At 36.3% G+C, this 27,337-nt stretch overlaps 1 long non-coding RNA gene across 2 annotated transcripts in view; it reads left to right on the top strand.

The window, feature by feature from the left end:
- Positions 1–27,337, top strand: part of LOC131507579 (uncharacterized) — a 220,811-nt gene that overhangs the window by 108,354 nt on the left and 85,120 nt on the right. Inside the window, exons 2-4 of one of the 2 annotated variants that reach the window (XR_009259563.1) lie at positions 5,531–5,666; positions 7,291–7,434; positions 10,783–10,973. This is a non-coding gene — a long non-coding RNA (uncharacterized LOC131507579). Of the gene's footprint in view, positions 1–5,530; positions 5,667–7,290; positions 7,435–10,782; positions 10,974–17,972; positions 18,125–27,337 lie in introns of those variants that run through there. The other variant, XR_009259564.1, reaches the window with a different exon arrangement.

Here is a 27,337-nt window from a genome sequence, read left to right as displayed (position 1 = left end):
AAACTTATTTTTTGTTTAAATAAGCCTTTAATTTTAGGGTGGTTTTAGATTTACAGAAAAGATACAAAGATATTACAGGGTTTCCATATACCTCTCACTGTTTTTTCCTATTATTTATATCTTATATTCCATGGTATATTTGTCACCACTAAGGAATGAACACCAGTACATTACTAACTAATCTCTATACTTTATTCAAATTTCAGTAGTTTTTCCATACTATTCCTTTTCTGTTCCAGTATCCCATCTGGGATACCACCATGTCTCTTTAGCTTTCCCTGATTTATGACAATTTCTTCGTCTTTCTTTCTTTCTTCCTCTTTCATGAGCTTAATAATTTTGAGATCAAAGTTGTTTTTTTTATAGAATGTCTCTCAATTTGGATTTGTTTGAAGTTTTTTCCCTTGACTAACATATAGTTGTGGAAGGAAAATCACAGAGGTGAAATGCCATTCTTATTTTATCATACCAAGAAAATATACTATCAGCATAATTTATGACTCATGATGTTAACCTTGGTTATCTGGTCGAGGTAGTATTTATCAGGATCACCACTGTAAAATTACTTTTTCCCTCCTTCCATACTTCTAGTCTTTGGTAGCAAGTCACACAGCACAGTTCACATTCATTGTGGGGAGTGAAGCCCCACCTCCATGAGGGGTAAGTATTTACATAAATTATTTAGAATTATGAATGGGAGATCAATCTCTTATGGGATTATATTGGTATTATATTGTCATCAAGTAATGTGGCCAAGTGGTCACTACTTCTTGTTTTCTTTCTCTCCCTTTCTCTTTAATAAAGATTAGAAGTTCAGTTATACCAGTGACCAAACTTTCTCTAATTGGTTTTGCTGGCTGATATAAACATTGTGGAATTTCTGAGAACTTGTGCCATTTTGTTTCCTTCTTCACACGAGGCTATAATTACTAAAATAATGGACAATTGATAAGCCTGTGTCTCTGGAGGGACATCAATAGTTCTGAATTCCAATATGAAAGTTATAAGGCTGCATAGTGGACAGAATCATGATGCCTCTTACTCATTCTGAAATGGTGATATTGAGTGTTCATGATGTTTCAAACATTTATTGAGTTTGCATAGTGTTGTGATCATACTGTTTTTGGTGTGGGTGGAAGAGAGTAATTCTACTTTTGAATCATAGCATAACAATGAAGGTTTTTAAAGAGAAGGAATGAGAATAGTAGGTGCTATTTTGGTTCTTAACAAAAATATACAGTGAACTCTGCTACCATTACAAAGGCACATGGTGAGAGCACCTGCTGCTTATCTTTTCTATCATTAAAGAATTTGATGTCAGGAAATAAAACTTTTCCAGTGACACATTCTGAAGAGAAAGGGTACAAAATCTTATGTACTTGGGAACTTACATAAATTTTGAGGTGATGACTTATTTCAATTGTGTTCCACTTCAGGATGATAATGGTGTAGATATTTTTAATGACATTGGTTATGAAGTATACTTTTTATTTCTAAAGAATAGCAGGGAGTTCCTATGAAAAAATTCTATTATTTTGGCTGATACTTTTTCAAAATATTTTCCTACCTACATACAATTATATGTATACCTATACAATGCTGCAGTCATACTAAACATATTCTTTTAGGACATGTAAATATCATGAACATTTCTTTATATTTTTAAATATTCTTCTCCAACATCATCCCTAATGTTTATAGTGTTCCAATGAACAAGTAATGATCTCATATTATTAAATTGTAACAAACAAACAATGCTGTGATGAACACATCTAGATAGTCATCTATGACATATCGCTGATTATTTCCTCAGAGCAAAGTTCCTCAAACCTGACACTATCGACATTTTGGGAAAGATAATTATATTTGTTATAGGGGACAATTCTTTGGATTTTAGGATGTTTATGAGAACCCCTGATCCCTACCCACCAGATGCCAGTCACAACTCCCAGTTGTGATAACCAAAACTGTCCCCACACTTTGCCAAATGTCCCCTGCAGCCAAATTTCTCTTCCTTTGAGAACCACTGCCACAGAATACATTCTTTGAAGAATTTGTCACAGATACTGTATGCACAATTTAAGTTTTGAAAAAATGTATGTGGGGTTTTGTTTTCAATTTGAAGGAAGTAATATAAGGATATAAAGAGACAACTTAAAATGTGTGAAAAAAGTTCTCAAAAATCTTTCCTACTAAGTTGTTAGAATTTAACATGCCTGGTGATAAATACAATGGGGTCCTATTTCATCTCCAGCTACAGGAAAAACTTTCTGTGTAGCAATAGAGTGCTGGAGGTCAGAGACAATAGGAAGAGAATACCCAACTCTCAAACTGCTTCTCATCTTTTTTACTATATAATATTTCATGATTTCACATTCTGTATATATTTTATACATATATATATAAATTATATATATATATATATATAAATATATATATATTTCACATGTATATATTTTTGACTCCTGATGTTTTCCTTTTCTAAGCAGTAAGAACTGATTAAGGGTTTAGACTTTGGAATCAGCTGAACTAGATTCTGATACTATATCTCATATTTATTATTACTAATTATTATTATTTACTATTTATATTTTAGTTAGTTAATATACATTGCATTATTGGTTTCAGAAGTAGAATTCAGTGATTCATCTCTTACATACAACACCCAGTGCTCATCACAAGCACCCCTTTTTTAAAAAATTAATTAATTAATTATTTTAAAATGTACGTCCAAGTTAGTTAGCATATAGTGCAACAATGATTTCAGGAGTAGATTCCTTAATGCCCCTTTCCCATTTAGCCTATCCCCCCTCCCACAACCCCTCCTGAAACCTTCTGTTCTCTATTTTTAAGAGTCTCTTCTGTTTTGTCCCCCTCCCTGTTTTTATATTATTTTTGTTTCCCTTCCCTTATGTTCAACTGTTTTGTATCTTAAAATCCTCATATGAGTGAACTCACATGATATTTGTCTTTCTCTGACTGACTAATTTCGCATAGCTTAATACTCTCCAGTTCCATCCATGTAGTTGTAAGTGGCAAGATTTCATTCTTTTTGATTGCCGAGTAATACTCCATTGTATACCACATCTTCTTTATCCATTCATCTATCGATGGACATTTGGTCTCTTTCCATACTTTACTTTGGCTATTGTTGAGGGTGCTTCTATAAACGTTGGGGTGCGTATGTCCCTTCGAAACAGCACACCTGTATCCCTTGGGTAAATACCTAGTAGTGCAATTCGTGGGTCATAGGGTACTTCCATTTTTAATTTTTTGAGGAACCTCCATACTGTTTTCCAGAGTGGCTTCACCAGTTTGCGTTCCCACCAGCAGTGCAAAAGGGATCCTCTTTCTCTGCATCCTCGCCAACATCTGTTGTTGCCTGAGTTGTTAATGTTAGCCATTCTGACAGGTATGAAGTGATATATCATCATGGTTTTGATTTAATAATGAGTGATGTGGGGCATCTTTTCACGTGTCTGTTAGCCATCTTGATGCTTTTTTGGAAAAGTGTCTCTTCACGTCTTCTGCCCATTTCTTAACTGGGTTGTTGTTTGGGTGTTGAGTTTGGTAAGTTCTTTATAGATTTTGGATACTAACCCTTTATCAGATATGTCATTTGCAAATATCCTGTCCTATTCCATTGGCTGCCTTTTAGTTTTGTTGATTGTTTCTTTCACAGAAGCTTTTTATTTTGATGAAGCCCCAATAGTTCATGTTTGCTTTCATTTCCCTTGCCTTCAGTTACTTGTCTAGTAAGAAGTCGCTCCATTTTAATCCTCAGTTCTATCTGTATAAAATGGGAATGATAAGACCTACCAGAGAGAGTTGTGGGGAACATTAAATATGTTTTAGGGCTGTTAGCAATGCTTGGTATGTAGAAGGCACTCATTCAATATTATCTTTCCCCCAATTTAAAGAAGAATAATATATTTTCTCAATTTAATTCTATACCTTTTGGCCATCTAAGGAAGCATTTTAGGAACAAGAGTTTTCCTGAAACCTTTTCATTGGCATAATAACTCAAGTTATGATATTTTAGGGATGTAAATTTTATAATTGTGAATGAGACACCATCATCGTTATTATTTGATATTTTGGAATGATATCCCATTGGGTGAATGTGGAAAGAGAATCCTAGGAGCTTGATTTTCTATATATTTAAATTTAATCCACTGTAATTTTGTTTTTTTTTAATTTGCTATTGTTTATATTAGTATAATGGTGTGATGTATATGATTTATAAATAGATAATGATATATGGAGGATGCCTGGTCAAAGTTTCTTTACTGCTGGGGTGTGAGATCATCTATTTCAAAGACCATTCACCTGAAAGATAGTTTTTTATAGTTTCTGTGATTTGGGATGGAGGAAAGGAATCATAAATCTCACTGCCTGTCAGAACCCACAATTCACTGAATATTATTTCAACATCATTATGCACAAAGTTTCATCATTCTTGTGATTTTCAATAACAGTGTTGGTATATTTAAATGTTCACACCCCAGTCTTTCTTTTAAGATTGATTGAAATAGGGAGCAAGGTGAAACATTTCCATATTTCACTGATAGTACCTGGGAAGAGTTTTTGTTCCACTGTTTTGGAAATGGAAAATAAAATACAAGATCCTGAATTTTTCTTTTGAAAAACCTAGGCTAAGTAAGATGGTTTCAGAATTCAGAAGGTACTGGAAGGGAGTGGTGGTGGTGGTGGTGGTGTGTGTGTATGTACATACTTGCACGCTTACGTTTGAATGGGAGAACCCACATTCATGGGTTCCTGGTGTCTGACAGGGTCTTTACAGTAAACATTTATAGCACCCATTTTTACCCTCATACAAGCAAGATAATGGAGAAGAAAATTTCTTGCCCCTCTCATGGTAAAAAGTTTTGACAAGAAGATAAAGGGGAATTTTAAGGTCCTTTGATCCTTCCCACATTTCACAGACTATCTGTATTTTGTGAGTTCTTCCAGACATTTCTATCCATATGAGGAAAAAAATGTATGTATATAGTCTTTTCACAGGCCAGAATCATAATGTGCAAATAGGAATCATATTAAGGATATTGTTATCCGAAATGCTTTTCCTTACTTTGTAATATAATAGGGATATTTTCCATATCAATGTGTATAGATTTACCTCATTCTTTCTACAGGCATCATGGCGTTCTATTGCATGAATTTACTGTAATAAATATAGCTACTTCCTTATTCAACACTGTAATATCTTCTGTATGTATCTTTGAACACTTTTCTAGAGATACATTTATAGAAATGGAATTACTGGTTCAAAATGTATGAATGTTTAAAATTTAGAACCAACAAGAGTGCATCAATTTATTCTCCCACAAGTGAGAAATTTTCCTTTTTTTTAAAATTCAAATTGTTTAAATTTTATGGACAAAAAGGCATTTAATTTTCCTCTTCATTGTGATAGTGAGCATCTCCAAGGGGTCATTTTATAAACAATTACTGAAGTTAGGGCTCTTTACATTATATTGGTTTCATCCTAAACTGTTTCTATACTCAGGGTTGCCAAGGAAGCCAGAGTGGAGGCTGTTGGAAGGATGGGTTTGAATGAACTTTGGCTGCTCCACAAGCAGGCTGATTACTGAGGAAACATCAAAAGCTTCACCCGAATGACTCATCACCCAGATCCAACAGAGGTAATAGAATGACTTACATTGCACAGCCTTTTGGCTATTTAGTCTGCTGTGTGAGATCAATGGTGCCCACGTTCTCTGCTGGATTTTGCTCTGGGAAAGAGATTTATTGGTTAGACCTTACATTACAATGCAGTCAGGGGCTTTGGGACTGATTGCCAATACTCAGTAGCATAGAGAAAAATTATTTAACATCTTGGCCTCAGGTAACAATATCTGCTTCATGGAGTTGGATCAGGCATCAAATTCTATGGGGATATCCTACTGTCCACTGCATTAACTATCCTTCGTGTTGTTTCATTATTTTCAGAGGCTTTCCTTTGTTTTGGATGGTGAAAAGCTTGTGGCTAGAGATAAACGAAAGTGGCAATTTTAAGACGCATGTGAAATAAAAATGTGACTGATCATGCATGTGGATTATTAGATGTAAAGTGTACAATATAGTTTTATACAGGTAGTGTTACCTGGATTATGCTCAGTGCTATAATTATGATTTTAAAATTTATTACTGTCTTTTCATGAAGTTCAGATGGTCTAATTTATATTCTCTAAACATTTCTTGTTTTACTCTTTCATCAGATTCAGCTCTTAAAATTCACTGCATGGTCTCTACAGACAAGAAGCAAAGGTTCTGCACAGCTACAGCATTTCAGTTAAAAGCCAAGGAATCCACATTTTCTTTTATTTTGCTCTTAGATAGCCAGAATGTTTTATAGTCTCCCACATACTTTTCTCCTCTCAAACACATTTTCAAGTATAATAATATATTTTTTAAAAGTCAGATAATTTTCAAGTAATACAATTTTGGAATCCTGTAGACTTTAAAAGAAATGTGAAGAATTAAAAAATAATCTCACATACAAAGCCAATTGCCCTCTCTGAAAATTATAGCTACCCATTTGCTAGTTGCATTATTACAGAATTGCTAATATTTCCTGCTTTTCAAAAGCATTACAATAAACTTGTTTGGAAGTCATGTTATTTACTAAAAATAGGACAGAATAAGGCATATATTTCTTTATGTTGGTTTAAAATTGAAGTATATTTTATGGAAAATGGGACATTTAAAGGTTAATCTTAACAGGGAAGTATTTTCCTACATAAATATATTATAACTTCAAAGTATGTAATTTTGGAGTTTTTCCTGATGATATATGGTTTTTAGAACTATGGGTCTTAGTTAAAATGTACTGACTTAAAGATTTTTTTTTTAGCTTTTACTATGCGGGTACATGAACCAAAAAAATCATGTCTCCTAGTATTCTTTGTACTGCATCTACTCTGGTCAAATGGAATCATCTATTTCAAAAGTTACTGTGATAGAAAAATTCAAAAAGGATAAATTGCATGTAATTGTGGTAAAGAATAAGCTTTTACTGATCAGTTAGAAAATACCAAAGACACCGTGCCTGTGTAATCAATGGTGGTTTAGTAATATTATTTTGTATAAGAAAGAACATTATTAAAATGTATTAAATTGTTCTGTATTGAAGGGTATAAGAGCATTGTGTAATCTCTAATTCCTGCCAGAGAGAGACTTTTTCACTGGGTAGAATCATTTTTATAGTCTATTCATGTATTCAGCCAGCATTTATTGAAGCTATGGTATTCTTATGTACCCTACCAGGAACAGAATTTGGGGGTGGTAAAAAAAATCAATAAAACACACTGCCCAAAGCATTTTCAAGCTTGAGGATGGGAGAGTGTAAAGGAACAATCATGTAAACAATAAATGACGATATAAAGAAGAATGAGAAGTAATGATCAAAAGGTAAACATGGCATAATAATAAGTGCTAATATCAGTATGGTGTTACTAATTGCCCAATGTTAGCTAAGGACTTGACTCCCCACAGTGGGTGTTAGGTCATCTCCCCAGCATCCATTCTCCTCTCCTCCCCTATGCTCTTACTTACTGAGCAGTTTATGAGTAGAAAGATAGGTTTGCTATAGTGATTGATCTATATGGGCATATTTGTTCATCTGAACCAATTTAGGAATTCCTCTCCTCTGGGCAATGTTAAAGAATGGGCTTGCTATTCATATCTGGACAATGGGACAGGAGAGGTTTTTTGAAGATATCTGAAAAAGTTCTTCACTCTTATGGGAGAGCTATTTGAAGTGATCATTTTGTTTACTCCTTTGTTTTGGATGAAGAAGTCCTCCAAATGTTATCATTATCTAAAGGTTATCCAAAGGTTATTATCATTATCATAACCTAATGATAGCCTCTCATAACTGTGGGGAAGAACAAGGCTTAGGCTGAATCTGACACCTTAGAATGAAGAGCAGAGGGAGAGAGAAAGAAATTAGATCCTTGATTCTGTGGTTAAACCACTGAATCAAATCAAGCCTGAAGCCTATATTTCTTCTGGACTTTGAGATAAGTGAGCCAATAAAAACCCTTTTGCTTTTTATGCCAGGCTGAGTTGGGTTTTCTCTTACCTTCAACCAGTCTAAATTATACCCAAGAATTATCTTTTTCAATCTTCATAACAACCCTATGAAATAGATGATACTATTTCCATCATTTTACGGATGAGGAAACTAAGGCCTAGAATGGTTAAATATCTTGCTCTGAATCACAGAAACAGTGCATGGTGAAGCCAGGGCTTTACCTATGTAGTTTCATCCAGAAACCACATTCCTAAGCACTGCATCCTACTGCTCCCATGCTTTGGCGATGCAGAGAGAATGTCAAGTCAATTTGTAGGAAAATTATCACAATGCCAGAAGCATTGGATCTGGGCCTGTAAGTGGAGTTTAAATCAACAAAAGATGGAACTGAAGCAACAGTTTTGGAGTACAGGAGATAAAGTAGCTGTGGCTGGGGTCTAGTTCATGTGTAATCTCTCAGGGGGATAAGAGAAGACAGGGCCAACCAGGAAAGCTGGGGGGTGCCCCCCAGAGATAAGAAGATAAAGGGTGAGATCAGGAGGATGGCCTGACTAGACAGAGGAAGTTAAAAGTAGGGAGGAGTCCTTGAGAGGAAATAATGAAACAATAGAGAAAGCAGAAATATTGAGAATGTGTGACCTACTTTTAGTTCCAAGACATTGGGATGATGGGACTAGGAGTGGGTTAGCAGGGAGAAAAAAGATGACATCACCAGGATCTCTGTACTCTACTATCATGATCAGGGGAAAGCTAGGTTTTGGTTTAGAAAAGAACTTAGAGGAAGTGTTGCTAAAAGATTTGAGTGAGAATGTGTGTCTAAGGAATGTGTTGACAGAAGATAACTAGAGGAATTGAGGAGAGTTGGAGAGGATAACTGAGCTGGAGAGAAAACAAGTGTGAAGGACTAGTGGGCTGGAAGCAGGTGCGTTTCGGTCAATGTATCAAAACGAACAAGGTGGGGAATTGTGGGAAGGGAAGAGGCTGTTTCCAGATTGAACTGCTTCCCAGGTTGTATTTATATAAGTGGGCTCCTTCATAATTCTGACTCCCAGTGCGTCACATCCTGTGGGCAGAAGGGAACCGAGGTGGCCATGGAAACCTGACAAACCTCAGACAATATTAATATTCACAAACATATGGAGCCTGCAGTTCTTTAAAAACAACAATAACATCAGCAGTGGCAGCGGCAATGACAACCACCGTAGTAATTTGTAACTCTCCCCTCTGGAGAACCACAGAGCTGCATATATTATTTTTTAATAATTAGTGACAAATTAACTAATTGCTACAATCCTTAAACCTATTTTTTCCCTTTAGCTTGTCATTATCTGCAGATGTCAAAACAAGTAAAATAAATGGACTGGGTTTCTTTCAGAAGTTTGTTGATAATAACTGTTCTCCTAAAAAAAATAAAAAATGTATGAGGCTGACAAACAAAAGCTCCTTCCTGGGTTGTTACTTTGGAATGTCTTTTTTATCTTTGAATTTCTGGTAGAGATTTTTAGACTCTGCCTTTTTCCTTTTCTGAATCATCAAATCCAATGGTTCACCTGGAGAACTAGTTAAAATTCGCTGTGGGAGCACAATTCAAAATGCACTTTGCTTGTCCCTATCTTAGAGATATGGGTTCATTAGAGGTGGAGTAGGCCCCAGGAATCTGAATTGTAAATGATCTCTGGAGGTGATCCTGATGCAGGGCTACCAAGTAAGGCTGTGAGAAACAGTTCAAGTCTTCTTGGTGGACTGGGGCCTGGAGCTTAAGATAGGGAGTCGTGTGACTCTGCTCTGAAAGTTGCTTTAGTTCCTTTTTTCTAACCCTCATTACTTTCCTCTTCACCAAAAACCTTTGGTCTTTGAGATACAGTGTTATGAAAAACACTCAGGCACTGGAATAAGGTCTGGATTAAGGTGAACTCTTGAAAGAGGCACGTAAATTCATTGTCTCAGTTATTCCATCTGTGAGATTTTTTTTTCAGAATTCTATAGTTGACATTCAGAGAGTACCTTATTTGACATCTAGTACATAATAAGTCCTTAAACATTACTGTTATTATGAACTTGATTTCTATTTTGCACTAACCTATTGCACCTGCCTGTGGGGTTGTCTGCTATGTTAGCTTACGGAGGATCACATGGGATTGTGCACACACTAGGATGAATTTTCTGTTCTTTTACTACTGTTCTTTTGGCTCTGAATTAAGGCCCTTCAGTGATTTGCTGATCCCAGACACAGGTGAAGAAACAGGAGTGCTACCAGACTGACAACAGAGCAAAGACCAAGCACGCAGGGAGATTCTCAGATACTCTCATCTTATGTGGGGTGCTAAATAGAAAAAGCACAGGGCAGGTTAAAGCTATTGTGTCTGTCTACATTTGTGTTTTCTGGTGGGGCAATAAGAAATTAGACCCAATTATCTGTTTCATAACTACTTTTCCTTCTTGAAAGTTGACAAGGTAGAGTTGGATGGAGACAGAGGTTAGGAAAGGATTTTCTTGTTAGCATTGCCCTGCTGTGTCCCCTCTATATACTATAGACAGAAAGACTTGAAGAAATGATGGAGTGAAGGCATGCTCTAAGTTCTGTGTGTACTCTGCTGTATATGCCACAAAACCTGTTACCCATCCACTGTCTTGGCACGACAGAGCTTTCTAGTTCCACAATTATCATCGGACAGGGATCTATGGATAGAAGTAGAATTTTTAATTATTTTCTTGTGTTGTAGGAGATCATTAAGAGGATGTAACCTCTAGTTGACCTGAGGGCTGGATCTGGGCAATAGGAACCTCTTCAGCCCCTCCCCTTGGAATGTATGTCCTTCCCACCATTTCCTACAGCTGGAGCTGTTGTCAAGGATGCAACTTTGAAAGAGCAACCTGTTGTTGAGGCCATTGATGGTACATGTGACTGAACTAGGTAAGGCCCTTATATAAACTTTTAAGATTATGGCAGGCCAGTGCAGAGATCGGCTTATCTTGCAACACCCAAGGCAAACCTCATATGTAAGTTCGCTTGCTTATTGAAACAGCCACCTACCAATCTTGAGTGGTCTGTTTCTTTCTTTGCTCTCTCCTTGCCCTTAATGTATACGGTCCAGTTTGCAAATGAACAGCTTGGATCGTAGATCCCCAAAAAAGAATTTCTTGGAAATTCTTAATGTGTTTCTTTTTTTTTAATTTAAAACATTTTTACTTTATTAATTTACATCTAAGTTAGTTAGCTTATAGTGCAATAATGATTTCAGGAGGAGAATCCAGTGATTTATCCCCTACATATAACACCCAGTGCTCATCCTAACAAGGGTTGTCCTTAATGCCCCTTGCCCATTTAGCCCATCCCTCCAGCCACAATCCCTCCAGCAACCCTCGGTTTGTTCTCTATATTTAAGAGTCTCTTATGTTTTGTCCCCCTCTCTGTTTTTATATTATTTTTGTTTCTCTCACTTCTGTGGGAGAAATATATATTTTTTATAAAAATATATATATATATATATATTTACTATATTTTAAAATATATTTTTAAAAAATTTATTTTGATGGAGAGAGAATGTGAGTGGGGCAGGGGCAGAGAGAGAAGACAGAATCAAAAGCGGTCTCCAGGCTCTGAGCTGTCAAGCACAGAGCCTGAAGTGGGGCTCGAACTCAAGGATCATGAGATAATTACTTGAGTGGGAGTCAGATGGTTAACTGACTCAACCACCCAGGCAGCTCTTAATTTATTTCTTAATGCAGCGATGCCAAGGGGCTTTAATTGTTTTGCTATAAATTGCAAACTGGCTGCTGTGCGCAAACCATTTTAATAGGTGTGCTTCTATGTAAAAAAATCAATCAATCAATTAAGAATTTTTTGACATATGTGTTTGCTTTTGTTTTTGTTTTTAATTTAATTTATTTTTTAAATTTACATCCAAGTTAATTAACATACAGTGCAACAGTGATTTCAGGACTAGATTCCTTAATCCCCCTTACCCATTTAGCCCATCACCCCTCCCACAACCGCACCAGTAACCCTTTGTTTGTTCTCTGTGTTTAAGAGTCTCTTATGTTTTGTCCCCCTCCATGTTACAAAACAGATGAACATAAGGGAAGAGAAGCAAAAATAATGTTTTTGTTTTTACGACATTGACTTTTGAAGAATCCAAGAAAGTTATCTTGTATAACAGTCCACATTCAGGAGCTTTTGAAAGCATTTTAAAGGACACTTATATTGGGCCCTTTTATTTCCCAGACTTTGGTGGGCAGTCACTTGTTAATCTGTAGTTATTAACTCCAGGTGAAAATGAATATAAGGTCTGAGGCATTTGCCCATGGCATGATACTGGGGATTTGTCTCGTGAATATGTATTTTGGGAAAATCAGTTTTAAATCCTTTTTTGTTCTGATCCTATAGGAAAGTTCAAACTTCATCCAGCTTTAGACTTTAATATAGAAGTAGAATAACTTGACTAGCATGCCACCTTTGCTTGAATTGTATTTTTACATGGTAACCCTTAAGCTAAAATAACAGCAATTAATTTATGAAGCAAAGTGGTTATTGTCTTAAGACTTTTCTTTCCAAAGAAAAAAATAAAAAAGAAAGATATTTAAAAGGGCTGGAGTTTCATTTGCTTAATCCCTTACATTTTGGGTCCTGACTGAGGGGAAAAAAGTGGACTTTAAGATGTTTGACTGGATGAGCATGCCTTCCTACTGACTAGTGCATCCAGTAAGGATGACCATCTATGTGGCATGCATGCACTTTAGAAATATTGCCTCATGTTGTAAGCTATTTCGGATTATACCTCTTCCCATTTTACAAAGGTACTTGGAGTTATAAAAGACATACCTATCAGAAAACTCAGAAACCTCAAACATGAATAAGATCTCCATTTGGTCATTTTTTTGCTCTTTTTTAAAGTTATTAATTGCATAGTTAAAATGAATCCTTGAAGCAAATCAACAGATATTTAGGATTTGATATTTAAAACCTGTTTTTCCAGTCTCTTTAAGCTGCTTAGCATAAAATTTACCCTAGTTTTATTGTAGACTGATGAGCAAGAAATAAGAAACAGCTTTTTTTGCTTATTGGTATGGAATTTTTTAAAATAAGCCAGTGATCTTCATGGATAAGTCACACAGATAACCTTGAAAATTGAAAACTGTCATTCTTTTTGGCATACAAATGTTTACAGCAAAGCCTTAAACTAAAATAATGATCATATAATAGTAAGAATAACCCTTTCTATTGTAGGATGAGTCAATTTTTTAGAAGGGCAATAGGTCATGTTATTCTATAGCTAGAATGGATATCAGATATTATGATAATAGAATAGCGAACAATGATTGAGTGCTTTCCTATGTATCAGGAACTACTTTGCATGCCTTATTTCATTTAGTTCTCTCAGCAGCCCTTGCCCTATGTGCTATTATATCCCCCATTTTAATGAGAAATCTAAAAACTGTACAGGTTAAAGAACTTGATCAAGGTCTTATAACTCACTTAACACTCTCATCTTAGAAGTATGGGTTGATTAGGTATCTTTCAAGGTCATGTGTAAGTAGCAATTTATTAGAAATTATTTTTGGATGTTGGATTTAAAAAGCTAAGAATTTCTTGTTGCATAACCTTGTTGCATAAATTGTTGATTTTCAGACTTTTCATGATTCAATCTACCTGCTGAGAAATCCTTTTTCCTGTTACAAATGTTCATAATATGTGCAGATTTCAGAGCCTGGCTTAACTGCCCTGTAAAATGCTTATTGACTGAACCATAGAAAATTCTGTGTTACTAAAGAAAAATTAAATAAGGTCTTATGTGAATATGTCTCATGTTAGTTGCTGAGGTAGGTGCTGATGCTTAGTAGTTTTTAGCTCTTTGTTTAGGTCATGTCTATGTTTGTTCTGGCAGCAGGGAAGAAAAGGGATAATAAGAGAATCTATGGGCAGGACAAATAATTTGTCAAACAACTTCCTCTAAGCATAACAAAGTAATTAATTAAAGTAAATTATATCAAGTGTCCTGAATGTAATATAAGAACTTCATTAAAGGTAATAATTCTTTGATTAGCTTCCCTTCTAAAGAGAATGTTTTGTAGACAAAATTCAGGATGTTTCCTGGCCTTAGTTCATATTGCTTTTGGAGCTTGTTAATAGGTATTAATTCATTCTCTTTAATATAAAAATCCCATAGGCTATGCGGGTTGTTAGGACTAGCACCCATTGATATGCTCAAGATTGAAGAAGCTTCCAAAAATAGCACTATCACAAAAGGATTTTTGGTAAGAGAGTAACAATAATAATAATTAATGGTAACAGTTTTCTGTGGTTCACTTTGGGTGGTTACTGCAATCCTATAATAGCTGTGTTGGTTATAGAGCAAATGATGATGCTCACTTGACAGGAGAGGAACATGAACATTAGAGAGATAACTTGGTAGGTAATTCTGCCACTCTGTACAGAGACTATCTTTAAACCCCAGATCTGCCTAGCCTTCCAGTCCCCTTATACGAATAATTATGCCATCTTGTGCCTTAAATAAAACACAAATGATATATTGATTTAAATATTTCTCCTTTTTAAACAATAATTTGTTCTAATTTTATAAGTCATAATTAATCTGTCATGTATATAGGAATTACAAGTTTGTGAGAAATCATAAGTACAAACAAATGAGAATTAAAGGTACATATTTTGCATTAGTAAGGATCTCAGAAGAACAGAGATGGCAAACTCATAGTAGGTAATTTGGGAATTTAATAAAGGGATTCTTATAAGGGTATAGGCTAGTGTGTTTGCCCAGGTTGCCAAAACAGAGTACCATAGACTGGGTGGTTTAGACAACAGAAATTTTTATTTCTCACAGTTTTGGAGGCTGGAAGTCTGAGGTCAGGTTGTCAGCACGCTTGAGTTGTGTGGTAGGGGCTCTCTTCCTGGCTTGCAGAGGGCTACCTTCTCATTGTGTCCTCACATATGAATCTGAGGGGACACAATTCAGTCTGTGGCAATTAGGGAAAACACAGTGGGTAGTGTAGTTCCCTGGGACTAGAAACATCAGGGAATTACTACTCTTAGGCCCGAAGGAACTGGGGAGGGTGTGGCCACTACTATGGGCAGAGAGGGAATACATCTGACAGGAGTTGTAACCATAGCTGGGGATTACACCCAGCAAGCAGCATCTCCACCATAAAAGGAGTGAAGACTTCATTCTTCTGCCTCTCCCCGATTTCACCCTTCTGCTTCTTAGTGGTGGAAACTAACTGGAAGCCAGAAGGAAAGGAAGCCCATTGATGGAGTCCATACATGTGTAGGGGAATAAAAATATTTTTTTTCCATCCTTTTGAGATCTTAGTTGAGATTTCTATAATAAAAGACAGATTAACAGGAGAAAAACAAACAAGTTTATTAACACATATATCTCATGTATACCCAAGGAAAAAATGAGTGAGTCTCTGAGGTGACTTAGAATTCAGACTTAAACACTATTTTAATTGGGGAAGGGAAGGTGGGGGATGTAGGCCTCTTAAGGGAGAGTGCATGATTTTTAGGACAGATGAATGGGCCCTTAGAAGATTAGTGGGGAGGTATGCTATTGTGTGGTAAAGTTGTTCAAGTTTCCTCTCCTGTGATGAGTCAGTCTTCTTTCAGTTTGAGTATGAATGCAGGATAGAACCTATGTCCTAGCTCAAGGCAGTTAGGAAGGAGGAGTTCCCTCTTACTTGCAAAAGGGGCAGGCTTTTTGTTCTATTTAGGCCTTCAACTGATTTTATGGGACCCACTTAGACTGTTTTACTCAGTCTACAAATTCTGAGTCTGATTCAAATTCTAATCTTATCCAGAAATATTGTCACAGACATACCAAGAGTAATGTTTGACCAAATGTCTGCGTATTCTGTGATCTGGTCAGTTTGACACATAAAATTACCATCTTATCAGTCTACTCTCTGCCTGAAACTAGTCAGATGAGGTTTCCTGTCTGAGAATCTATTTCTTCTCTAGCAAACTGAAGCTAGCAAGATGTTTACCTGAGGTTACCACTCTGTGTAATTCATGAGGGCAAGCCCTTATCCTAGCACAGATCTACTAAATAGCTTACCCTTCAGGAGGACCCTTCTTTGCATCCTTCTACTCAGACTCTACTCTACCCAGACTCACATCTCTCTTTCCTTCCTTCCTTCCTTCTTCCAGCTGCTAAGAGGGAGGGATCTTCTAGGAAGATCCCTAGAAGTAGGGATCTACTTCTAGATCCCTAACTTCTGACCCTGTGTGCCTTGAATTAGGGACCAATTCTCTATCAAGGATCCAATAACTCAATTACAAGTTAATCCTAAACATTTGTATTTAAAACTTGGTCTTCATTATTGTATCCCAAAGATACTTTTATCCCAGAACTTTTCAATTCACATAACAGTTATCCCTGTGTCCCCACAACAATGGACTTGTTTTGGGCCCTCCTTTCCAAAATTGGTAGTTCAACAACACCAAAGAAAGAGTCAATCTTCCCCATTTGATACAACTCCTAGAGAGGAGATTTATGACAATTGAGCTCCTTTTGGAGAATCTGTCTTTAGGCAGATAAGGGGAGTTCAGAGACGCCTGTCTCTTCATTTGCTATTTTTTAAGTGACTACAGTTCAAACTAACAGTATATACCAAAGTGGCATATTTTTCTGTCTTTCACATGTCAACCTCTCAAAGCACAGAGTGGAAAAGGAATAAGAGTGGACCTGCGAGGTCAAGGGTAAGATATCAAATGTATCTACTCTTTTGTTTTTGTTTTTGTAACTGACCACATTATCTGAAATGGGCCTTCTTATTCATCTGTTTCCTCTCACATTACTTTCTACCACATCATTGATTATCTCTTCCATGTCAGTTACTACAATAGAGAGTTATCTTCATTTATGTATATATTTTGTACATGTATGATTTCCTTCACTAGTTTCTAAGTTTCTAAGGACAGACCTTTGCTGTTGTTTTTAAAGATTGTACTTCCCCATTGCTGCCAACAAATGCATTCTATGTAGAAGGTAGTTTCAACCAGAAAATAAATTTTCCTATAATAGTATCCTCTTGCAATATCCAGAATATATTTAGCTGTTCTATGATTAAAAAAAAAAAAAGATTGCACTTCCCTTCCCCATTATGGTTGGATGCAGTCATATGGTTTGTTTCAGCCAATAATTTGTAAGAGATGTGAGGGATACTTCTAGGCAGGAACAGCTAATCACTTGTGCAATACAGTCTAGATCTATTTTTTCCCATTGTCAGAGTGGCCAACAGCCTGTGAGATGGTTGTTGCTCTGTCACTCGGCACCAGGGGTAAAAAGACCTGACATGGTAGCTATGTGGTATGAGGGAGAAATAGACTTTTTAAAAAATAAATCAGTGATATTTTAGGCTTGTTATCAGAATATAACATAGCCCTATTCTGACAAATCCTTAGTTGTGGAAAGAATGAACAAACGTGTCTCTTCTAATATGAGCTGATTTGTACAGCCTGTGATTATCCAAGTAGCTAATTTACATAGTTTTGAAACTTTAGCTTGTCAATACGTCCTTGTTGTGACCTTAAAATTCACAAGTTTAATATTATATTCTATCTCCCAGTAGAAGGAATTCTAAATATAACTCTCATTAACGCCAATGCTCCTTTGCATATTGAAATGACACTCTAGCCCTTGAAAGTGTAAGTTTGAGCGAGAACGACACATGAAAGACAGATCAGAATCATGCAGGCTGTCTCTCCCGGGAGGACAGGAACTAATTTGAGTTTTGAATTTATCCTTTTGATGTTCTAATATTCCCAACAATAGTAAGTCATTTTAAAATGGGGAATTGAAGCTGCCTAAGCCTGTTCTATTCTCTTATGTCTAGTCCACTCTTGTTATTCAAATATGACTCTCATTCGTTACTTTTATTTCTTGACAAATAGGTCTGTAGACATGTACACGCTTTGTTCTGAATGTTGAACAGGAAGAAGAAAAGGTTTCCAGCACAGAAAATTTACAAAAAGTGTGAAAATTTTGAAGTCGAGTGCATCTTAAGCCAATAGCATGCTTTAATTGACTATTTTACTTTATCTTCCTTTGGGTAAGAATGTTTTTAATATTATAGATTTAAAATGAGACCTAAGTAATAAAAATATTAGGCAACCACTACTGTTGACCAATGTTTTTTGGAGAGGATATTCTTTTGGGGACATAGTAAAGGTATAACCTTCATTTGTCTGTTTCATTGAAAAACTTGTTAAGTCCACTGCTTATCCCAGAGTAGGAAAAAATGAGATCAGACATGAATGTGGACTGATAATTTCTGTATTTGGTCCAGTGTATCCAAACACCACCATTTAGATACTCAGTTCAAGAATCATATGTGCAAGTGGCCAGAGATTTTCAGAATAAGCTCTAGGATACATGAAATACAAAAAGACTTCTGAGGGAAGTTATTACTGAAAATAATGAATATATTTTTCCAAAAATTTCGGTGTAATTAGAGTCATATGAATTCCTGGAAATAAGTTATTTAAATGAAATTGGGATGGAAGAGTTGTTAACTGTGTAGGGAGAAGTCTGGGTGCTGTGTAAAAGCTGGGTTCATGGTCTAATAAAGAGAAAGACTTCATATTTTTTTGTTTGGTGGAGTTAGGGGAAAAGGTCTTTGAAAGATGTTATTCTTGAGGGCTTCATATAAAGGAAACTGAGTCAAATAGATTCCTGTGAATTAACTTCCATTACTTTCAAACCTGACTGATTAGACTTCATATATCCCTATCCCTGGTTCATAGAAATTCACACCAACTGTTTACTCTTCTACTTCAATCCCAGCCATATGTACAGAATGCTCTGTTAGGGAGATGGAGCCAGTTGCTAAATTAACAGAGATGATTGGGCCAGGGACTAAGAATAAGAATGTAAATGGGATGAACATGAAAGGAATCTGTCACTTCCCAGGTAGCTCTGGATTGAAAGTGAGTAGACAGGTGAGGGGTTTAATACAACCTTTAATATTGAAATATCATCAATCAAATCCTCACTTTTGGGAAGTATAAATGCTGGGAAAAGAAATATAACTTAGGTTTTTCAGTTAAAATTTGTCCCATCTTTCAGGACCAAACAACTATTATTGCTAAAGCCTACCAGATGTTCTGTAGCTAGGACCAAAGCACAATGACTATACTATTACAACTAATTTCATCTGCTTTACGATATTGTGAATATTTGTGACAAGCTTTTGTTATTCTAGGTTAACATATAGGTGTTTCTCTTGCTGACCCTGAAATACTTGATTGATTGGACTTATACATGTTCTTTATCAATATGTATGGCATCCATTTAATGGAGGACTCTAAATTATTTTCCATCTCCTGTTTAGAAGATGAAAAATACACAAATCTACTATGATATGCATAAGACAGACTAATGTTGAACCATCTGCATTTATAGTATAATAGTATTATTTCTGATCAAAGTCTCCTTAAAGCCTTGTAAGATTCTGAGGCACCAAGAAAGATTAACTTAGATATATGTATTTAACTACACAGCCATAGATAGATATAGTGTGTGTGTGTGTGTGTGTGTGTTTTCAGAAATTGTTGAATTACGAGATCCTCTACCTTAACATTTAGTTAATCGGGCAATTTAATTAACCATGGTCTCTCAATGCTTGAGCTTTCTGTATAATGCCAAATGTTTAGATTAGCTGATAAAGTAGCTAATTAAAGTACAAAATGAAATTCAAGACTACAGTACAAAAAGTGTTTAACCAGTTATTTATCATTAAAATTGTGTTTAAAAATGGTTGTTAAAACATACTTTTGTGACCAATTTTAATTCTTGTATAATAATGCAACTAATGTAGGCATTCCTTTAATGTGCTGAAGACAGCCTTGAAATATTGAATCTTGAATCTCTTGAATGTGGTAATGTAATAGACTGAATGTATCCTCCCCAAAATTATATGTTGAAGCTCTAACCCCCAATGTGATGACATTTGAAGGTGGGGCTTTTGGGAGGTAGTTAGGTTTAGATAAGTTCATGAAGGTGGGGCCACCGTCATGGGAATAGTGTCCATATAAGAAGAGGAAGAGAAACCAAAGCTCCCTCTCTGCCATGTGGGAACAAAGCAAGAAAGTAGTATCTGAAAACCAGGAAGAAGGTCCTTAAAAGGAACTGAATATGGTGATACCCTTGATCTTGGACTTCTTCACCTCCAGAACTGTGAGAGGTAAATTTTTTTGCTTAAGATCCTTAGCCTATGGTATTTTGTTATGGCATCTTGAGTAGACTCATGTAGTTATGTCATTACCCTAGTGTTAGTAACCTGAACATCAGGATTCTGTAGTGATCTTTTTGGAATGTAAAAGCAGGTGTTATTTCATTTCTGAAGCTCTTTAAAAAGTTGGTGGTTCTATGATATGAATTTCATGGCATGTACTTTGTCAAAGCTTACTCTGGAGGGGTAGTTAGAACCTGTGATTGTGACTTTGTTAGGCACTGTCTGGAGAATGTATAGGATCAGTTCTTGGTGAGTTGTATTTGAAATAGAATTTAAAATAAAACTATTTTTAGGCAGGTAAATGAAACTGTCTGATACATTTGGTTTTTGAGCAGTTCTTTGCTTTTGGATAGATCTGTTACGGATATGGATATGGATATGTTTTGGATAGAGCTATTAACTCTAACAGAGAAGTGCTTCCTTATGAGAGTACTTGAGTTAAATGGAGGTAGAAAGAAATTGTGATCTGGAATTATTTACTTCACATAATGATTATTTGGAAAAAATTCAGACAGACATGTTTTCTCTACATATTAAAAAAAGTGACTTTGACAGAATTATTATTGGATTGAGTAGACCAATTCTCCCATATGGGTCCAGTGAGAATGAAATAGAAGCATTGAGCTCATGTTGACAATTGAGAGAAATTAGCATTTGGAAAATGGTTTTGTTTGATTTGGAAATGAGTATCAGCTAGATTCTTTGTTTCCTTAACCTTTTCCCTTTTCTCTCTGATGGACTGATATGTCCATCTATCTACCTGATGTAAAAACAAAGCAAAACAAAACAAAACACTATGCATCTATAATAAGTGCATAACCATTTGACAACTATTTAATATAGGGGATCTCTTCTGTCATATTCTTTTGGGAAAAGATGCCAAAAATTTCTACTGAGGTGTATGCTCATTATCATCTTCCCATCCCCCAAGAAAGTGAGGCAGCAGTGGTACTTTGTTGTTGTTGTTATGTAGCTCATGAATCTCTAAAAATAGGAACAGAATTACTTTTTTTTTCTCTTTTCACTTTATATTGCTTTGTGGTAGATCTGTGTTATGCTACTACCTATATTCCTCACCTGCCCACTTATTTCTTCCCAGCATCTTCTACCATTAGAAGGCATACAATTCACTCACCTCTTGTTTTAGAAGTTAAGGTTTATAGTACACATATTTGATTTGTCCCAGTCTATCTTACTGACAGCTCACAGCTGAGTGTGTACCTTACTTTAAGCAAAGGAGAGTCTTTTGCTCAAGATTATGTCCCATCTTCAGGAACAGCCCATATGCAAAGATTGGTCAATGTTGGGCATAAGGGCTTGGTCCTCTTGCTTGCTTGAAGTTGGGACATACAACTTCAGAGTTCTCTATGGGATCAGCTGAGACCTCTTGGAACTACATCACGTTTTATCTTAAAAATGTTTTCTAATAAACTAGTTGAATGCAAATAATCTATCTTAGAGTCTGTTTCCTGGTGATACTGACCTAAGATAGTTAGAACCAGAAGACTAAATGAGAAGTAGACTCCAAAATGAGATTTTGGAATTGATTACTTCCTGGTCAGCTGGCAATGAGAACCCCAATCCTAATAGTAGGTGGAGTGTAGATAGCCTGTGACATGATGTGTCAGTAAAATTATTCAAATGTCTAATAGTGTTGAACCAAGATCAGATGTTGGTAGAAGGAAATACACTAGAAGAGTCAATAGCTCAGGTATGAAAGGTTTAGGGGAACTAATAATCATAATATCTGTGAAACTGGTTATCTTTGAGTGCCATGGATGCAATGCAGAAAGATAATGAAAGGCTGTGGGTTATTTGTCACTTATTTAAGTGTGCAAGTCAAAGGATTTCAACAGTAAGATATAAAGAAACCCACATATCTCAAAACCAGGAAATGGGAACACTGGCTATCAGGATCAGAATCAGGTTCCCTAAGAGCAGAGAATTTGAATTCCCAAAGCCATCAATTCTGCTATGAAAATTAAAGATCCTGGTTGGGAGGAAGTGGAATGCTGAATCTTGGGATGGGGATATTTAAGTTAAAATACCTGAGAAACAAATAACTTATTTTCTTGCTGAATCCTCTGGGCCTGCAGAAATGACCCATTATATCCTATCAAAAGTTAGTACAGTCTGTTTACTTGAAGATGATGCCAAAATTAATATACTCAACACAGCTTTCTTTTGATTAGTGTTATCAAAATATATCTTTTTTTCCATCCATTTAATTTTAACTCATTTGTGTCTCTATTTACAATTTATCTTCTTATAAGCAGCAATAGTTGGGTCTTGGGTTTTTTCCCCCTCCAGTCTGCCTTATTTGCATGTTTAGACCATTTACATTTTATGTGATTATTGATATGGTTAAGTTTAAGTCTGTCCTCTTGCTATTCATCTTCTATATGCCCATCTATTTTTTCGTTTTCTTTTCCTCTTTTTATGTCTTCATTTGGATTAATTGTGGCATTTTTTTGCCCAATTTTATCTTTTCTATTAGCTTATTGGCTGTAATTTTTTGTTATTTTAGTTGTTGATTTAGGGTTTAAAGTACACGTGTTTAATGTATCACAATCTACATTCAAGTAGTATACCCCTTCATCTATAATGTTAAACATGTAAGAACCTTATGATAGTAACCTTCCATTTTTCTTCTTCCAACATTTTGCTATCATTTCACACTTATACGTGTTACAAATCCTGGAGTACACTGATAGTCTTTTTGTTTAATCATTTGTTTTAGTTATATTTAAATAATAAGAAAAAAATCACAAATATTTACCCATGTAGTTACCATTTCTGCTATTCTTAACTACTTTGTGTAGATCCCTGTTTCCATTCAGTATCATTTTATTACTGCCTCAAGGACTCCCTTTTCCACTTTTTTTATAGTGCAGGTCTTCTGTTTGTGAATTCTTTCAGTTTTCATATGTTTTTTTAAATTTTTTTTTTTAATGTTTTGTTTTGTTTTTTTTTTTTTGGGACAGAGAGAGACAGAGCATGAATGGGGGAGGGGCAGAGAGAGAGGGAGACACAGAATCGGAAACAGGCTCCAGGCTCCGAGACATCAGCCCAGAGCCTGACGCGGGGCTCGAACTCACGGACCGTGAGATCGTGACCTGGCTGAAGTCGGACGCTTAACCGACTGCGCCACCCAGGCGCCCCCAGTTTTCATATGTTTGAAAGAGACTTTATTTCATCTTCAGCTTTAAAAGATATTGTTACTGGGTATACAATTTTGATTGACAGTTTCTTTCTTTCTATACTTTAAATATGGACTCTTAGCTGCATCTCCTTAACCCATAGGATCAATGTCATTTGTTGCCTACTCTCTAGAGTGTTGAAACTGTGGTTTCATATATTTTATCACTTTTTATTATTGCTTCAGGTGGGAGTATAAATTTAGTTTCTAATTTCATCTTATCTGAAAGCTTTTATATTATATATTAATGTTTACCGGAGAACATTCATAGAGAAGTGACACTGAACAACTAAGTGGACAATAATGATTTGTCCAGGATATGTCAACCAGTTTCTGTCATTACCAACTCAATTCTGGGAGTAGCCATGGTGGCAAGGATGGAGGCTATCTACGAGTGTTGGGCATTAACTCACCCAGCTTAATCTCACTCTGTTGCTGTTTAATCTCTAAACTGCCAGTAACAGAGCCAATACTGAGCCCTTGAAATGGCACCATTCCTTGAGAAGACCAACTAGCCATTTGGTAATCATTATTATAAGTTGATTTTATTGAATTCCTTCTACCTTGGAATGAAAAGAAACTAATGTTGACTGGAACTAGAATATGTTTTGGGTATGTTTTTGACTTTCCTGCCCATAAGGATTTAGCTAGCTCTATTATCCAAAAGGTTGGTAGTGTTTGATCCATGGATATAGGATTCCACATAACACTGCATCATACCAAGGGGCCACTTGATAACGTGTGAACACATGGCAATATTACTTATTGCTCTATCCTCTACCACACCACTGAGAAAATGTGGACTGCCAGAGTAATGAAGTGATGAATGAACAGCTTTTTAAGGGCATAGAATACCACATACACTCTTAATCATAATCATTATATGATGCTGTGTCCGTAGTAAGTAGACTATATAGGTCTGGGAAGCAATAAATGGTAGTAGAGTTGACCTGCTTCCTATTACTCCCAATGAGCCTCTTATGGAATTTGTATTTCTAATTCCTACAACTCTGGGTTCTGTGGGTGTAGAGAATAATGATTCTCAGAGAAAGAATCCTTCTACTAGGGAACACAGCAAGAGTCTCATTAAAATCTAATCTATGGTTAAGAGTCCAGTCACTTTGGTATCCTTGTGCCAAGAAACCATAAGACAGGGAAAGAAGGCACCATTCTGGCATGGATAATTGATCATTATGATCAAGAGAAGATAGGGTTGCTGTTATACAATGAACACACCCAGATGATCCACTGGGTGTCTTTTGGTACAATCCTGCCTGATTTTGAACACAAATTGACAAATGCAGTAACCAGTCTGAGAAAGGTATACTTAACAGGGGCTTAAGCTTTGGGGCTTAGAATGGCAGAGGTGCCAGTTGAGGGTGAGAGGAATCTAGGATTGGTAGCAGAGGAAGGAGGTGATAAATATCTTTTGAGGTGTTGAGAACAGCTGTAGTGGTGGAAGGGCTATAGTTTATCCCACTAACTTTCCACTTGCAAGTCTTTCCAGGAAAAGAGGCCAACCAGAATCTTGGAGAAAGTGTTTCAAATGAAGCCAACTAATTTACTCCCAATGTATCTGGGTAGCACAAGGGGTAAACCCATGAATTTTGTGGTGTGCCCTCTAGATCACCCACCTCAGTATCACACCTCATCTTCGGCTTTTGGTAGAGTTATCTGCTGGCACAGCTGAGTCCCAGCAACTGCCCTCAGTGGAAGGCCAGTTTGCCCCAAGGTTATGTACCCTCCTCAGGAACAGCCTACATCCAATTTATGGACAATGTGGGGGGGGGAAAGTCCTGGTAATCTTCTTTCAATTCAGTATAACTCTGAAGACCAGACTAGTTTAAGAGTTCCATGTGGGATTGGATGAGACCACACTTATTGCTTTTTTGCAGTTTAACTTTTTCCAGTGCTCAGTACTGCTTCCTTTACCCACATGGGTGTTGATGAGTACATATCCCAATGAACTTCCTGCATGCAATCTTCCTTTCAGAGTCTGCTTCCCGGGGAACCTGATCTATATAGCACCTTTCCTTGTTCTTATGTAGCTTTATGCTATGAAACCAACTCTCAGTCTTCATTTAATATAAAATTGGGCTTAGGGTTTAATATAAGACCTGTATGGAACTGTCATGAATGACTACTGTTTCTGCCATTCAGAATCCATTAAGCTTTCTTCTGGCAACTGTATATGAATTTTCCTGCGAGGCTACATGTTGTTTTCCTTCTCATTTTGTATGCTTTGCCTGACATTGACTCTCTTCCAGTTTAAGGAAATTACTTGAGATTTATACCTAACCATTTGAAGTATCACTTTTCTCTGGCCAAAGTTCAGATATAAATATGTTATTCAATAAGAACCAATGAAGCAAAACAAAACTTATTTGAGCTGCTAAGGAAAAGGTAAATGTGCTTTTCCTACTGTATTTCAACCTGGAAGACTGTGGTCTGGAACTACTGGCAATTATTTTGCTGCCTGAAATTGAAGCCAGCATTGAGGAAAGCAGAACCAGTAGAAGAAAAGTGTTTGGGTCCTTACATCATTATTTGAGCCCCTGGATCAAGACATACCTGAAGAAAACATATTCTTGGAATTTACATTATGTGATTCTAATACTTTTCCTTTTTACAATAAACTCTTTTGTGGGCACCTGGGTTGCTCAGTTGGTTGGGCATCCGACTTCAGCTCAGGTCATGATCTCACAGTCTGTGGGTTCGAGCCCTGCGTTGGGCTCTGTGCTGTCAGTCAGAGCCTGGAGCCTGCTTTGGATTCTGTGTGTGTGTCTCTCTTTCTGCCCCTCCCCCATTCACGCTCTGTCTGTCTCTCAAAAAAATGATAAACGTTAAAAAAAGTTTTAAATAAAAAATAGTAAACTCTTGGGGCGCCTGGGTGGCGCAGTCGGTTAAGCGTCCGACTTCAGCCAGGTCACGATCTCGCGGTCCGTGAGTTCGAGCCCCGCGTCAGTCTCTGGGCTGATGGCTCGGAGCCTGGAGCCTGTTTCCGATTCTGTGTCTCCCTCTCTCTCTGCCCCTCCCCCGTTCATGCTCTGTCTCTCTCTGTCCCAAAAATAAATAAAAAATGTTGAAAAAAAATAAAAAATAAAAAAAAAATAGTAAACTCTTTTGTGTTAAATTTCCTGGAAGTCTCATGGCTGATGTAGTAACTTACTGAACCATGTTGTGGAAATGGAAAATTAAATTACTAAAAGCTCTTCATATGGAGGAAACAATTGCATGGAGGGAACTTAGATCTGAAAAGAATAAGGTGCCGCTTTGAGCATTTCAAATGCTCAAAGTTCTAAGTTGCTAGGAGTTCTAAGGAAGATTTAGCTTGATATTTTCTCCCCTTTTTAGTATATTCTATTCTTGTTACCATGATGATTACTGTAATCACATCAGCATGGTATAAAAAAGGTCCTTCCATTAATTATGGAGAAAACAGGAACACTTTGTTATATTTTCTCAAATTATTAAATTTTGTACTGCAAATCCAAAGTCTTCCTCCAGATGAAGAAAAATGCTGCATTTTATGCAGAATGTCGTCTAGGGACAGTCTATTATAATCTCACTAAACCTCCATTCTCTAATCCATGCAATGGGAAAAATTTCTCCCATCTAACAGAAAAATTGTAAGAATGAAATAAAATGCTATACAGATAGGTGCTTTGTAAACTACAAATGAATGAATAATTGCCCATAGCTTTTATTGATGGGAACTACTCAGCAATAAATACATAAATAAATAAATGATGTAATGCTAAATCTTTAATTTGTTTATAGTAAGCTAAAATATATAACATGATGTTGACACGGAGATTTACTTTTCTACT

Source organism: Neofelis nebulosa, chromosome 1 (genome assembly GCF_028018385.1).
Source record: "Neofelis nebulosa isolate mNeoNeb1 chromosome 1, mNeoNeb1.pri, whole genome shotgun sequence".
NCBI classification, from domain to species: Eukaryota; Metazoa; Chordata; class Mammalia; order Carnivora; family Felidae; genus Neofelis; species Neofelis nebulosa.
The sequence above is the reverse complement of the archived record's forward strand: the minus strand, read 5'-3'. Positions and strand labels throughout refer to the sequence as shown.